We start from the raw sequence: 14,733 nt of genomic DNA, 5'->3' as shown, positions 1-14,733 counted from the left end.
TTAAAACGAGTGTATTGCTAGTTAGGCACTTTTCAATCAGTTAGGTCCTTTCATAATCAGTTCGGTTATAAAAATCAATTAGGCCCTTTTATAAATTGTTGTAAAATCGCTATCAAAATTCTGCATAATCAAATGTTGCGTTATATACGTGCTCGGGTAGATATTTGTTAATGGAAAACATGAAATTTCAATTTGTTACATTTTGCAGTTAGACCCTTTTCAAATGTTTGGATAGAACTGGGTAGAGATAAATCGTAATTGTGAATTTATTAGCTTACGATACCCTGTTGGTTACATTTGTATACCTTATGTCAGGTCAAGGAAGAAAAAAAAAATTAAAAACATATAATAAAATTATAAATTCAGAATTAAAACAAGTATGACCCAAAAAAGCTCCTACGCCTTTCACCAGTAGCTGGTCGAAAACACTTTACGGTGCGATCTTTTCACTTTCGTCCGAGTTCTCCGCGTCTAGCAACTGAATCTTTTTCCGGAAGTGTTTTTCGATTGATCTGCACATCATCATGCTTCGATCACTGCCCACTAGGTTGATGGTGATTCCGTTCTGTTAAAGAAGTGGGAAGAAATACAATCTATAGGATCACAAGAATGAGTCACACTTACCGAATCTACTGGTGCGTCTAATTCGATGTAGATACGTTTCGCAATCGGCTCGTCCCTGCTAATCCATCGGTAGGTCGAAGTTGACGACAATGGTCACCTGTTCGACGTCGATACCTAAGACGAAAGAATCTCTCCGTAATCTGGTGCTGTAACCAGAATCAAGTGGTGGAACTTACCCCTGGACAAAACGTTCGTTCCAACCGTTGCTCAACCGTTAGACCGCTACCCAGTGACCATCCTGGGACATCCTGCCGGTCAACCAACCGGCCGTTTTGCGTACCTGTTTCGATCGATTAACAGTTCTGAAAATAAGTTTACTTGGAGTTTACAACTGTCCTATACATCATATGACAGAAAATGATCGCTTATCCGACGGTAATCACACAATTTCTCGTCCTGGTTGCGGAACTTGACGTAGTACTGCTTGATGTTATCGAGTGATTCTTGCTGCCGCGCCTGCCGAATGACGATCGGATTGGGTACGATGTACTCGGCAAACTCCATCACCTCGCGCTCGTACGTGGCCAAGAAGAACACCGACCAGTACAAAAAGGAAAAACTAGGTCGTACGTCCTGAACTTTATACCCCAGTCAATTAGCTTGCCGGGTGTTCCGATGATGATATGATTAGTCAGCTTCGCCCTTTGACGGTCTCCTCACCGCGAACGGCGTAAGGAAGTTTGATTTCCGGACAAAACTTTGCCATTTAGGCAGCTACTTCCCCCTTCTGAATTGCCAGCTCATACGTGGGGGAATGGCAAATCACCTGCAGATAGTTTTTTAACTGATGGACTCAACTGAGCACTGCCAGCACGAAGGCAGCGGTTTTTCCTGTTCCCGACTGACTCTGGGCGATTATATTCCGTGGCGGACCGGCCAACAGAGTAGGTAGAGCCATCTCCTGAATCTTGGAAGGGGCGTTGAAACCCATCGCATAGACTCCCTGAAGTAATTCCGGCTTCAGGTGCAAAGCTTCGAAAGTTTTAACCAACCAACCGGCGAAGAAGAATCCTTCCGCTGCACCTTCAGATCCAGCTTTGATTCTACTAGACCTTAGCGAACATCTTTCATTAGCAAACTTGCATCCGCCGGGCTAAAAGATTAGTCACGGATAATTTTAAAACTGATACTAAATATTTCGGGAGAAAATTTAGAATAGGACGTGTGACCTTTTACTAGGACGGTCACAATACTACCCTTGGTCACTGAGTCAGCTAAAATTACATTACCATATTTATTGTCATTTTTTGTTTTGCGTGTACATAAATAACAGCGCACGGTCCCCGTTACGTGTTTGACGAGGCCTGTTCTTTGTGTACACCGGTAAAAATATTGTTAGTAAATGTCTAAGTAAAACATAAACGTCACGTCGGTTATCACTCCATGTTTTCATGTTTGAGTTTCGTTTAAGTTTTGCTTAGTAGTCCTGGTTGGTGTCAAAGTTAGATTTTATTTATTTATTTATTTATTTATCTATTTGTTATTTATTCGTTCATTACTATTTATTATATTTATTGAATTACTCATTTTGTATATACAATCTCAATTTATATTATACTTAATTATTATATCATACTATCTCTTGTTATTCTATTAAAATATTATGTAAAACTGGGAAACAAGTTACATGTATTAAAATATTTGTCATTCGCTATAAAAATTTGAATTCAAAAAAATTATATTACGACGCCAACCCTAAACGATAAATGTAAACGTCTGTTGTCATCATCATAACGTCTGCCGTCATCATCATACTGTCATCATGATAATGTCATCGTCATCGAATGCGGGGCGGTTTGATGCGGGTGATCGGAGGCAGGGCCCGGAGGGAAACTGTTTGGAAACCGGACAAGGGCAAGGATAAAATCTACCGCGAAAAAGGAATGCGGTCTCTAATAGTTAATCGGCCCGGAGGAGTGAAGACTAGCAGCAGCGAGTCACTAGATACTTGACCACGCGTTTCCATCGTAAGAAAAGTCTTGTGATATAAGCTGATCCGTAGGATCTTGTTTTCGCCGTTCAGAACCACCACACGAACGTTAAGGTTTTGTCCGGCCAGTCGAGTGGGATAAGTGTGGTTACCGGTTTCTGTGTAGTGTACTAGTACGACGCGAGTGCAAGAACGGTCAGTGATTGGCAAGATTTTTACGCCATTGTAGAGGCCAGTACCCAAGTACCGGAGGGTAGGCTCTACTAGACCGAAAACGCTGTAAATCCCACTCGACTTAGTGTTAGACACTCGTGTAGAAGATAAAGTGCGCATTGTACCACTCTCCGGGCCCAAAAGTGAAACGCAGGCCTCCGCTACAAATAGGCCGAGTTGCTGCTTCGTCTGGAGTCCCCCGTCGCCATCGTCCGTCAGTTCCTGCATCAACATCGAAGCCCGCCCCGCATCCAGCCAGCAGCAAGTCGACCAACGTCATCACGGCCGCAACGTTGTACCAAGAAGAGAATTTCATCAAATAAAAGCGCAAGTAAAACTAATTTGACTGTTTTCAATAGCCCTTCTGGCTCCGATATAAAAAAAATAGTGTTAATAAATAAAAAGTGTATGGTCTGAATATTCAAGCTGTGTCGTCCATTTTGTTTATAGTGTAGTCCTTTTTGGTACTTGTTTCCGCTTGATATTACGATTCGCTCAGTGACCATAGTGTGGGAAGAAAAGTCCGCTCAGTGTGAATTTCTCCAGGAGACAACCGTGAAACGACCCTAATAGCTGGTGAGTACAGTGTGGCCCCACCACCACAAAAGAACGTTACGAAACCGCTATGTAACAATTGGCGCCCAACGCAAAAAAATATTAAGAAAAAGTGCTTTGCTTCCAAGACCAGAAGCAAACCCCTTTTTCGTTGTGTCTCCCGGGGAAATTCAATTACTCGCGTAATTTTCATTAACGTTTGGTCATTAGGTCGATGTGTTGTCCAAAAAGCAGTCCGAGAGTAAAACTTCGAACCGTTTTAATGCGGATTCTTGCGAGTGATGAAAAAACCTGCAAATCATACGCCGTACATTGCAGATGTAGAGCAGAAATACTGATTGATTTCCTTCATTAAAAATAGGGTGGTTCTAAAATGATTGAATTAAATTGGATTTAATTGTATTTTTCTACTTTTTTGTGTTGTTACTAAGTTTATTTAAATTATCATTTCGAGGAGTATATTTAAGTGTTTGGTCGTTAACTTATAGTTTAATTAAAAATGGCTGCTTCACGCTTTACATTTGATCAAGCCAGTGAGTTGTTAGTAAAGTGGTATTCTGATTTGAAAGTTGAATTTCTTTCGGATGATGAGCTTGACCATGAACTGATAGTTCGGTCTGTCATCATAGGGGAAAGTTTTGATCGAACACGCAAACGGAGATGGTTAAGGGATCAGCTAAAAGCTGAGAGGGAGAATTCGACTGAAAAACGTTCGCTCCACGTGTCAATCGATTCAGGCAAAGAGATTACTGTATGTACTCAAAAATATTCGGACTTGAAAAAGGCTTTGGGGCAAGAAGAGAATGACGACGCAAAGATGGCGTATTATGCGAGGATGTTGCATGTGGGCGTGCGCATAGTGACCGTTTTGTCTAACGCACGTGGCTCGCCCAATTTGCATAGTTTTTTACAAAATACACTGGTTGAATTAGTGGAAACCATTGACCCAATTTTCGGTAATTTAACAATTCCCAATCAGAATAATCAGGATAACGATGATTCGGAGGAACATACGCCAGACGAAGATGAAATAAATCAGGAAGCAGAAAACGAAGATCAGGAAATAATTAACAACCCTAGGCAGTCAGTTTTATCGCAGGCTGACCTTGAATGGATCCACTCATTGCAGGCAAGAATAGTAGATTTGGAACACGAGTTAGCACGACGCAGGGAAGTAAAAGATGCCGGGACGCAAACCTTTTTTGACTTTGCCATGCCGTCAAATAGCCAATCGTACCGCAATCCTAATTTTCCTGATTCCTCTCCTGCTAGTTTTACATCCCTAATCCGCCAGAATCCTTTTATTTCCTCTTCAAATTACCCTAGATTTCAAAATATTAACCAGATTCCTTCAGAAATTCGTCCAACAATTCCGATTCAAAATGCCACATACTCCGTTCATTCCCTCCCTGGCAATAACCCACTTCCTATACCGAACCGTACGTCCGCAAATGCATATTCTATCCCTATTCAGAACCGCCACTGTTTGCCAGTATCTAAATGGAACATCACAAAATATAGCGGTGATGACCAAGGTTTGAAGCTGAATGAGTTTTTGGAACTGATTCAGGTTTTATCCCAAGCTGAGCACGTGTCAGATGTGGAACTGTTTGAGTCGGCAGTACATTTGTTTGCGGGATCAGCCCTTAAGTGGTATATGACTCAGCGAACCACAGGCAGATTGCTGAATTGGCAGCATCTTGTCTTCGAGTTGAAACGAACCTATATGCACCCTGATCTTGACGCCCTGATAAAAATGAAAATTTATCAGCGGAGGCAACAAAAACACGAATCCTTCCATGAATACTACTTTGAGCTAGAGAAACTTTTTCGCACGATGAGTGTGCAAATTCCCGAACACGAGAAAGTTCAAATACTTCAGCAAAATATGCGGGTTGATTATAAACGGCAAATGACATTCATCCCCATTATAGATTTGGAAACACTGGTCGCCGCCGGTCAGAAACTGGACGCGCTGAATTTCTCGGCGTACAACAAGGTCTTTGGTACCGAGAAGACTATTCAGGCCGTCCAAGGGACAGAGTCCAATCCCAAAAAGAAGGCAAACAAGCAACCACAATCTCAGCACAGTGAGCCAATCGCTACGGTTTCGCAACCGAATAGGAATGTTTCTAACACATCCACCAATCCTCAAAACAATCAGTCGCGGGCAAACCAACCTCCCCCAAAAAGTAATGAGCTCTCTCACAATGTGTCGACGAATCAAGGCTCGTCGCGTAATCCCACCGCCCGGGAACAGACTGCGATGTCATCTGCATGTCAGTCTCGCCCCCAAATTACTTTGGAAGATTTAATTACCGCGCACTCGCCCCCACCACCCAATACTTGCTACAACTGTGGAAGAATTGGACACCATGTAGCTATGTGCAGATTACCACGTACACTTTTCTGCAGCACTTGTGGTCTTCGAGGGTTCCCGACAAATTATTGTCCCTATTGTCAAAAAAACGGCCCGCACGCGAGCCAAATTCGCCGTTCGCAGTGCCCAGACGCGTAAACCAAATCTCTAGTCTCCCAAGGGTTCCCCCGCCCTTCTGGGAAAATGCAACAGAGAATCTGTACCCCAAATCTTCAGAAACGTTTCAAATAATTTACCCATTTCCAAACGACAACCGACCGTATGTTTCAGTAAAAGTGTACGGCCTTTCGATTCGTGCCCTTCTTGATAGCGGTAGTAATCACACGCTAATCAGTGAAAAAATTTTCAAGCAGTTCAAATATAAAAAGCTGCATCGTCCCTCCAAAAATGTTGTCCTTCGCTCGGCTAGCGGAGATGAACTCCAAATTCTTGGGCAGGTTCAACTGCCATTTACACTCGAAAGTTGTGTTAGAATAATTCCGACACTGGTTGTGGCCAACCTTTCCATCAATTGCATCTGTGGTATGGATTTTTGGGAGAAATTCCTGATTCAACCCACAATGCATGATACCATAAACAGCGAGCGCCAAGCTACCGTCGCGGAAATCAATCAACCCACTCCCGAGACATTTTTAACTTCCAAAGAAAAGGAAGAGATTGAAAAGGTCAAGAGACAATTCGTTCCCGCGCGGGAGGGTGAATTGACTATGACTAGCTGTGCCCAACATCGTATTGTGCTGGCGAAAGAATGGGAAACCAAACCCCCCGTTCGCCAGTTCCCTTACGTAATGTCCCCTAAGACGCAAGATCTGGTTGCCGTTGAGCTTCAGAGACTCTTGGATCTGGGAATTATAGAACGAAGTAGTTCGGATTGGTCGCTCAATTGCGTGCCAGTTATAAAGCCAAATAAAGTGAGATTGTGTTTGGATGCTCGAAAAATTAACGAGAGAACAGTTCGTGATGCGTACCCTTTGCCCCACCCTGGCCGTATTTTGGGTCAACTACCGAATGCAAGATATTTGTCTACAATAGACTTGTCGGAAGCATTCCTCCAAGTACCTTTGGATAAGGAATCGCGAAAGTACACGGCATTTAGTGTACAGGGCAAAGGGCTGTTCCAGTATACCCGTATGCCTTTCGGTTTGGTTAACAGTCCGGCCACATTGGCCCGGCTGATGGACAAGGTTCTAGGTCACGGTATACTGGAACCGTACGTTTTCGTTTACCTCGACGATATCGTCGTGGTAACGGAAACGTTTGCGCATCACCAACAGCTCTTAACTGAGATTGCTCGTCGCTTGAAAGACGCCAATCTGAGCATTAACCTCGAAAAATCGAAGTTTGGAGTGACCGAAATTCCCTTCCTCGGTTATCTTCTACGCACCGATGGTCTTAGAGCCAATCCAGACAAAATTCGCCCTATTGTCGAATATGAAAGGCCTAATACCATAACCAAGCTTAGAAGATTTCTAGGAATGGCGAATTATTACCGGCGCTTCATTCCGGATTTTAGCGGGGTCACTGCTGCCTTATCGGATCTCTTGCAGTCAAAATCCAAAACCATTCGTTGGAGTGAAGCGGCTGAAAAAGCATTCTGCCAGATTAAAGAGCGTCTGATCTCTTCCCCCGTCTTGAAAAGCCCAGATTTCAGTCGCCAATTTACCATACAAACGGATGCAAGCGACGTGGCAGTGGCAGGAGTGTTAATACAAGAGCAAGATGGAACAGAACACGTGATTTCTTACTTCTCGCACAAATTAACCACACCTCAAAAAAACTACCACGCTGCTGAAAAGGAGGCTTTGGCGGCAATCTTATCCATCGATGCTTTCCGCGGGTACATTGAGGGGTACCATTTCACCCTCATTACCGATTCGTCCGCCCTTACACACATCCTGAGTACCAAGTGGAAAGTCGGATCTAGATGCAGCAGATGGGCGTTGAACCTTCAACAGTTTGACATGACCGTCCGGCATCGTAAGGGAAAGGAAAATATTGTGCCGGATGCCTTATCTCGAAGCATCGCGACAGTTGTCGATTCCACTTGGTATTCTTCAATGTTAAGCAAGGTAACCGACCGCCCCGATGACTTCGTGGACTTTAAAGTGGAAGATGGCCAACTTCACAAATTCGTCACTTCCCACAACAATCCTTGTGATGCTCGGTTTGAGTGGAAGCTAGTTCCTCAGCCAGCGGAGTATAACAAGATACTCGAACACTGTCACGATGCTTGTTTTCACCCCGGGTACGATAAAACACTCGCACGAGTTCGACAACGGTTCTACTGGCCCAAAATGGCAGCAGAAGTTCGTCACTATATACAAAAATGCACAACGTGCAAAGAAGTAAAGGCTACGTCTGCACCGATGGCCCCTGAAATGGGAAAAATGAGAATAGCCACACGCCCGTGGCAAATAATCTCAGCCGATTTCATTGGCCCCCTCCCCCGCAGTCGTCGTGGTAGTCAGCACCTGTTGGTAGTTTGCGAGTACTTCTCCAAGTGGGTGATGCTCCAACCGGTGAAAAGTGTCGCTAGTTCACCAATGTGCAATATTCTGAGAGACCAATGGTTTCTGCGAAATTCGGTTCCAGAGGTCATAATAACCGACAATGGTAGCAGCTTTGTCTCTAAAGATTTCAAAGAACTTTTAGAGCGGTTCGGAATTGCACATTGGTTGAACTCGCGATACCACTCACAAGCAAATCCAGTTGAGAGAGTAAACCGCACTATCAACGCTGCTATCCGGACGTATGTCAAGGAGGACCAACGTTTGTGGGACACACGAGTTCATGAAATCGAAATGGTGTTGAACACCAGTGTTCACACTTCGACTGGTTTCACGCCGTTTTTTATAACTCATGGTCATGAGTTTTCGGAAGCTGGAAGCGATCACAAGTTAGCACGAAACAATGAGAAGCTTACCACAGATCTGCTTAACGAGCGTCGTAAACGTATGTTTTCCCGTATCTACGAAATAGTTACCACAAATTTGGAAAAAGCGCATAAATCGTCCCAACACCGGTACAATCTTCGTCATCACCGGTTTTCCAAATCATTTGTGGAGGGACAATTAGTGTATCGCCGGAATATGAAACTGTCCAGTGCCGCGGAACATTATAATTCCAAGTACGGCCGGCAATTCCTTCCCTGCCGCGTAAAAGCAAAACTCGGGTCATTCTCCTACGAGCTGCAAGATTTCAGTGGAAAAAGTCTCGGCATTTGGCCGGCCACTCATTTAAAGCCTGGTTAAACATTTCTGCTCGTACGGGACGGTGAATTATACATTAAACAAGCCGTCTGTCTTATTTATTTTCGTCTGGTAACAAAACTTATTTTCGGCAGTGGATAATCCGCTAATTTCGTCGTTTATATATTTACAATTCGTCCTTCCGCTCGCCATAATTGTAGTCGTTAATTTAATTACACTCTACAAAAGAGAAAACAAATTAATACATACAGTATACTTACCTGAAAATCCTTACAAAAACAGTTTTTCTGTCACCGGTTTTAATCAGCACCAGCACAGTTTAGCCATCATTGTATATGTTGAGAAATTTTGACAGATCGGAAGAGTCAGAATGTATCAGGGTTGCAATTCATCGACTAAAGCAACCGAATCGAAGGAGCGTACGCAGCCAGTTTTATGTTGTCGATGTACACTTCTAGGGTGAATGAGTTAATTCTGTGCAATTTCATGTTTTCTCTCATCAATCGAGAGAGTTTTAGAAATTTGCCATGAGTTGACCATTCACATTTCATAAAAGTATCTTTGACTCTTGATGAGAGTTGCAAAGAATACAATTTAGTATTAGGGGCCCCTAGCATAATCCATTTAGAATAGTAAATTCAGGAGTGATTGAGAGAGTGAATGATTTTGTATGTGTCGAGGGTGCATGAATGAGAAATTAGGATGAATGTAATGAATGATATATTGAAAACATACGTTTTGGTCCAAGCTAAAGCAAACTTGAGACAGAAATGAGTGGAGAAAGATAGTTAAATCTGTTTCTATTAGCTACAGTGTTTTGGTGTCAAACAAAGTGGTTTGACTGTATTGGTTCCGGTCAGTATTTCTGCTCAACATTAGCAATATGGCGATTCTTATTCTGACGCACAATAAGCAATCTCGACAGCAAAACTCTCGTTGTCAACTTGGAAGGCTGGTGGATGGACAACGTCGTACCTGATTTTGACATACACATGAACTTATTACGGTGGCCAATCTCACCTGTACGAATTCACGTATTATAGTGGAAAAGAGCTCCTCTGGCCTATGGACAAATCATTGCACTATAATAGTACTGAACGAGGACAGGCAGAGAGCTACATTGCACGTGATAACCACAGATCAACGCGAAAAAAAACACTTTGTTTTTTTTTCACCCGGCTCCGGGAAAATTGTGACCTTTTACTAGGACGGTCACAATACTACCCTTGGTCACTGAGTCAGCTAAAATTACATTACCATATTTATTGTCATTTTTTGTTTTGCGTGTACATAAATAACAGCGCACGGTCCCCGTTACGTGTTTGACGAGGCCTGTTCTTTGTGTACACCGGTAAAAATATTGTTAGTAAATGTCTAAGTAAAACATAAACGTCACGTCGGTTATCACTCCATGTTTTCATGTTTGAGTTTCGTTTAAGTTTTGCTTAGTAGTCCTGGTTGGTGTCAAAGTTAGATTTTATTTATTTATTTATTTATTTATCTATTTGTTATTTATTCGTTCATTACTATTTATTATATTTATTGAATTACTCATTTTGTATATACAATCTCAATTTATATTATACTTAATTATTATATCATACTATCTCTTGTTATTCTATTAAAATATTATGTAAAACTGGGAAACAAGTTACATGTATTAAAATATTTGTCATTCGCTATAAAAATTTGAATTCAAAAAAATTATATTACGACGCCAACCCTAAACGATAAATGTAAACGTCTGTTGTCATCATCATAACGTCTGCCGTCATCATCATACTGTCATCATGATAATGTCATCGTCATCGAATGCGGGGCGGTTTGATGCGGGTGATCGGAGGCAGGGCCCGGAGGGAAACTGTTTGGAAACCGGACAAGGAGAGGATAAAAGGGTCCAGAATAGCAAGATCCGGTCTCTTATAGTTAATTGAACCCGGTGGAGTAAGTACCAGCACAAGCGGTCACACGTCAAACGTGCCCGCGAGTTTCGTTCGGTAGCCAGTATTGTGTGGAAGACCGGTCCGTGAAGAAAAGACCTAAGCGGGCAAGTTATACGCTATTGTGTACGCCATTACAACCCTAGTACCTAAAGGGTTTGGTAGTTAACCGTTGTGAAGAAACAACTCGCTCGACTTTGTTGAACTCCTATACAAACAGTGCGCGTAGTGTCACTCCCCGGGTCGCTTTGTGTAAAGCCGGCCTTCGTATAAAAAAACGGCCGAATTGCTGCTAACGAAGACCCCTCATCATCATCGTCATCGCCAGGCACTGACTGCACCCTCTCCGGCAGGCCCGCCGTTGATCGCCCCGCACCTCCCCTGGATTGCTGCATGTCGACCAACGAGTTACACGGCCGCAACGAAGCACCACGCGGTGCCCAACAAGGAAGATGTCAGCAAAATAAAATGCGCAAGTAAAATTATCCCTTTTTGTTTTAAAATTATTCCCTACCCCAACAAAAAGTGAAACTAAATTAAAATTAAATAAAAATGTCTGGTCTTTAAGTGTAATTTAGCTGTGTCGTCTATTTTTTGTTAAGTGAGTCCATTTGCTTGTTTCCGCTCAGTTCGACTTCCGCTCAGTGACCTTTGGTATTTGAAGGGTTGAAAGTTCTCCCACGTTTAAATTTCCTCTGGAGACAATAAGAAAATGACCCTAGCCGGGGACTAAGGTGGTACGGCCACCTCGTGTAGTAAAAAGTGAATTGTAACAGACGTAAGCAACAATGAGATTCTCTTTGGGGTCTTTCTCTTCTGTTTGTTACTCGATCGTTTCAATATTTAGTACTCAACTCTTTGCCTAATATTTTAGTAAAAACCATCGGCTATGTACTGGAAAATTAGTGTATGTACTGGAAAAAGTGTTATAGTGACGTCATAATCGAAAGAGAAAGTAAACAAAGAGAGGCTGTCAATGTTCCTTATGTCCTAATCAAAATTTTCTGCAGATTTCGACTTACTTGAATGCCTCTGCATCTTTCGAGGAGGAAGCTGTTTCTCCATTTTCTCTTGCAGCTTGTTTTTCTTCAGGAGCTGCTAGAGTCAGAATTTCCGTAGCTACCGAACTCCAAACATCAGGTGCAGCTTTGGTTCTACTGCCGGTGGAGTAGGTTTTTCCGCATTCTCTTTCTTTGGACTGCCAGCCACCGGCTCTGAATCCTTATCCTTGGTGATATGTACTCAGTTCGTTAGCGTATTTCTACTGTAAAGAAAAATTCAAATCCCATTCCAATGATCGCTTCAAAAATAGGTTATAACAAAAAAACACTTACCGAGTGCAGAAATTTCTTGATCCGTCGTCTTTTTGACCCAGTTAACGGCAGCGCTTGCCATCGTTTCGATCGGGTATTAAAATTCAATAGCAAGGTACAAAGTATGAGAAATCGTACTGAATCAGCACGGGTACTGTCCCTCGGGTTGTTTATTCCTTGCAATTCGCTGAAATTTTGACCAGAGCGACCTTGCGGAAAAAAACGATGCCTTCTTTTGCCTGCTCACTTCCCTGCCATGAAACCGATGATGAGCGCTTATTCCAAACGGTTAGCCGATCGAACATGACGTGCCATTATGTTTGTTCTGTGAATTGATAAGGACATCTAGATATGCAAAGGAATGTTTGGAGGAGGGATGCTACTGGTAAATACATACCGAAAGAGAAAGTCCTTTCCAAGCATCTTGATGTTGTGTTTTCTGTTGGCCCATTATCACTGCGTTCTCTTGCTGGGTGATTACCATATTATGTTGTTGGTGTTCGATCTGAAAAAAATCATAATAAAAAAAATATCCGTAAATGAGTGAACTCGAGCTTTTTAAAGAAGAATAGGGTATTACATTACAATGTACTAAACACGGTACTGATCCTTTCGAAATAAAAAAGGTAATAAAAATGTCTCACCTTGCCGCACCAACTGAATAAAAAAGTCCTCCTGCACACCGCATGGTACGGTATAGTATGCTGCTGCTACTGTGTTTGAATATGCTGTTGCTATCTTTTTTGCAGTTAGTCAATGGTCTTCTACATTTGGCTTGGATCTATTGTACTAATTGCGGTTGCTGACCAGGTTGTACCGGCGGTTGAACGTTATTGCTACCGACCTTTAGGATGATGGTCGTGGTCTGGAAGAAATCTTAATTTTCTGATGTGGTTGAAGGTGGTTCTGCTGCTGAGCTTGCTGTGAAATGTTGGCGATAAGCACTCGAATATTGATTGCTTACTGCTGCTGGAATGGAATCACGAGCACTGTGGAGGCAGTGATATTTTCATGCAAGGAACTGGTAGGAACCAAGGCTGGAATATGACGTTTGTGCTTGAATCCGATTTCTCTAAATCAGGAAGGCAACCGCTGGTAAAAATAGTGGCAGACAAGTTTTAAGGCAGAATGTGCCGATGAAATGTTTTCCGATGTGTCCATCATTCGTAAACTCCTGTTGTTCGTTTGAGCAGTAATTGCTATGTGGTCCTTTTTGAGGAGTTGTGGGCTGTTGCTGGATTTAGAGTACAGTTGGTACTGCTGCGGTTGTATCGATTTAATGTTGGTTGGCTGATTGCCAGATCCAGGATGTTGAGACAAGATTAGTTGAGCTGATTTGCTTTGTTCGGGTGTGCTGCAAATAATATTAATTATTTAAATTTAATTGTTTAAAACTAGAAACAATCACACTTCCAGTAATATTTTTAAACTTACCATTCAAATTCGAAATATTGAATTTCTAAACTACGAAATTTTGACAGGTTGCGATGAAAAAAATACAAAAAATTACCAATCTTGTGTTTTCTTATATTTTTTCATTGCAACCTGTCAAAATTTCGCGAGCCTCCATGCGAAATAATACCGATGACCATTATTTCGCAAGGAAAAAGTTTGCCTTGGTGACAGCGCATAGAAAGCAGTGCTGTCTCGCGGAACTATTATGAAACTTATCGTTTGTCGAACCGTGTCTCAGCTAACTTCATTTTTCGTTATCGTTTTCGCGAGAGCTGCGTACCGCTAACGAAATGGAAACGAAATTTTTTTTCGCGAACATTTCGCGACGTTTTTTATGCATAGGTTTCGCATAGGAAATTTCATTTCGCAAGAGGTGCATACTTAGCTTAAATCGGGAATTTAGCTGCATGCCATAGAAAACATAATTTTCTGTTCACAGCAAAGGTATTGGACATCGGCTTAGCTTCCTTGTGATTTATCAGGTGTCGATCATTCGTTAGCAGCAAACAATATAGGAATTTCATATAATTATTTTCGCCGACGATTTCTATTGGGGTTTTCGATTGATTGACACCGGTGTAGTGGAGTGCACTGGTTTTGCACTTTCTAGCAGAAGTGTCAATGGAACATACCCAGTTTTCTGCACTTCTGCTAGAAAGTGCAAAAACGGTGCAGTTTTAGTGCTCTCCACTATTTATTTAATTTGTTTATTTGATAAGGCAGGTTTGCGTTAGCTTAATGGTGCCAATCTTGGTTTGTTGTACATTTCAAATTACTTAAAACTAGGGGATTACATATTGATTTTTTTTTTAAATTATACTAAGGAGAGGGAGGGTGGACAAAGATGGTAGGGAAGAAAGTTATTAACTTTCAGTTTCAGGCATCGGGAGATCAACGGCATAGGATGTAGACTCGGATGGCCTTCATCAAGAAGAATTATGTACAGGGAGGCCGAGTGTTCTTCCTCGAGTCGGAAGGGGTTCCTCCAGAAGTCTCAGATGCAGATCGGAAAGAGTTCGAGTTGCGCGTGTGATGTTCGTACTGTAGGTCCCGTGTTTGTTGGCTCATTCGACAGAGATTTTTTGTGTCGCCTAGGAGTCCCATCAATCCTTCG

General features: G+C 42.3%; 1 protein-coding gene, 1 long non-coding RNA gene and 1 pseudogene across 4 annotated transcripts in view; 1 reads left to right on the top strand and 2 right to left on the bottom strand.

The window, feature by feature from the left end:
* Nucleotides 1-14,733, top strand: part of LOC131688806 (muscle calcium channel subunit alpha-1) — a 1,302,489-nt gene that overhangs the window by 268,574 nt on the left and 1,019,182 nt on the right. The gene's annotated exons all lie outside the window — the stretch shown is intronic.
* On the bottom strand, nt 722-1,716 carry LOC131687733 (DEAD-box helicase Dbp80-like; annotated as a pseudogene).
* On the bottom strand, nt 12,192-13,685 carry LOC131688814 (uncharacterized). Of its 2 annotated transcripts, XR_009305307.1 has the most exons (4): nt 13,599-13,685; nt 12,809-13,518; nt 12,562-12,669; nt 12,192-12,489 (listed from the first exon to the last, which is right to left on the bottom strand). It is a non-coding gene; the product is annotated as an uncharacterized LOC131688814 (long non-coding RNA). The 2 variants fall into 2 exon arrangements; XR_009305308.1 differs by lacking the exon at nt 13,599-13,685 and having other exon boundaries at nt 12,809-13,592.

The sequence above is a fragment of the Topomyia yanbarensis genome, chromosome 3 (genome assembly GCF_030247195.1).
Source record: "Topomyia yanbarensis strain Yona2022 chromosome 3, ASM3024719v1, whole genome shotgun sequence".
Lineage (NCBI taxonomy): Eukaryota > Metazoa > Arthropoda > Insecta > Diptera > Culicidae > Topomyia > Topomyia yanbarensis.
Note: the sequence above shows the minus strand (reverse complement) of the source record. Positions and strands in the feature narration are given on the sequence as shown.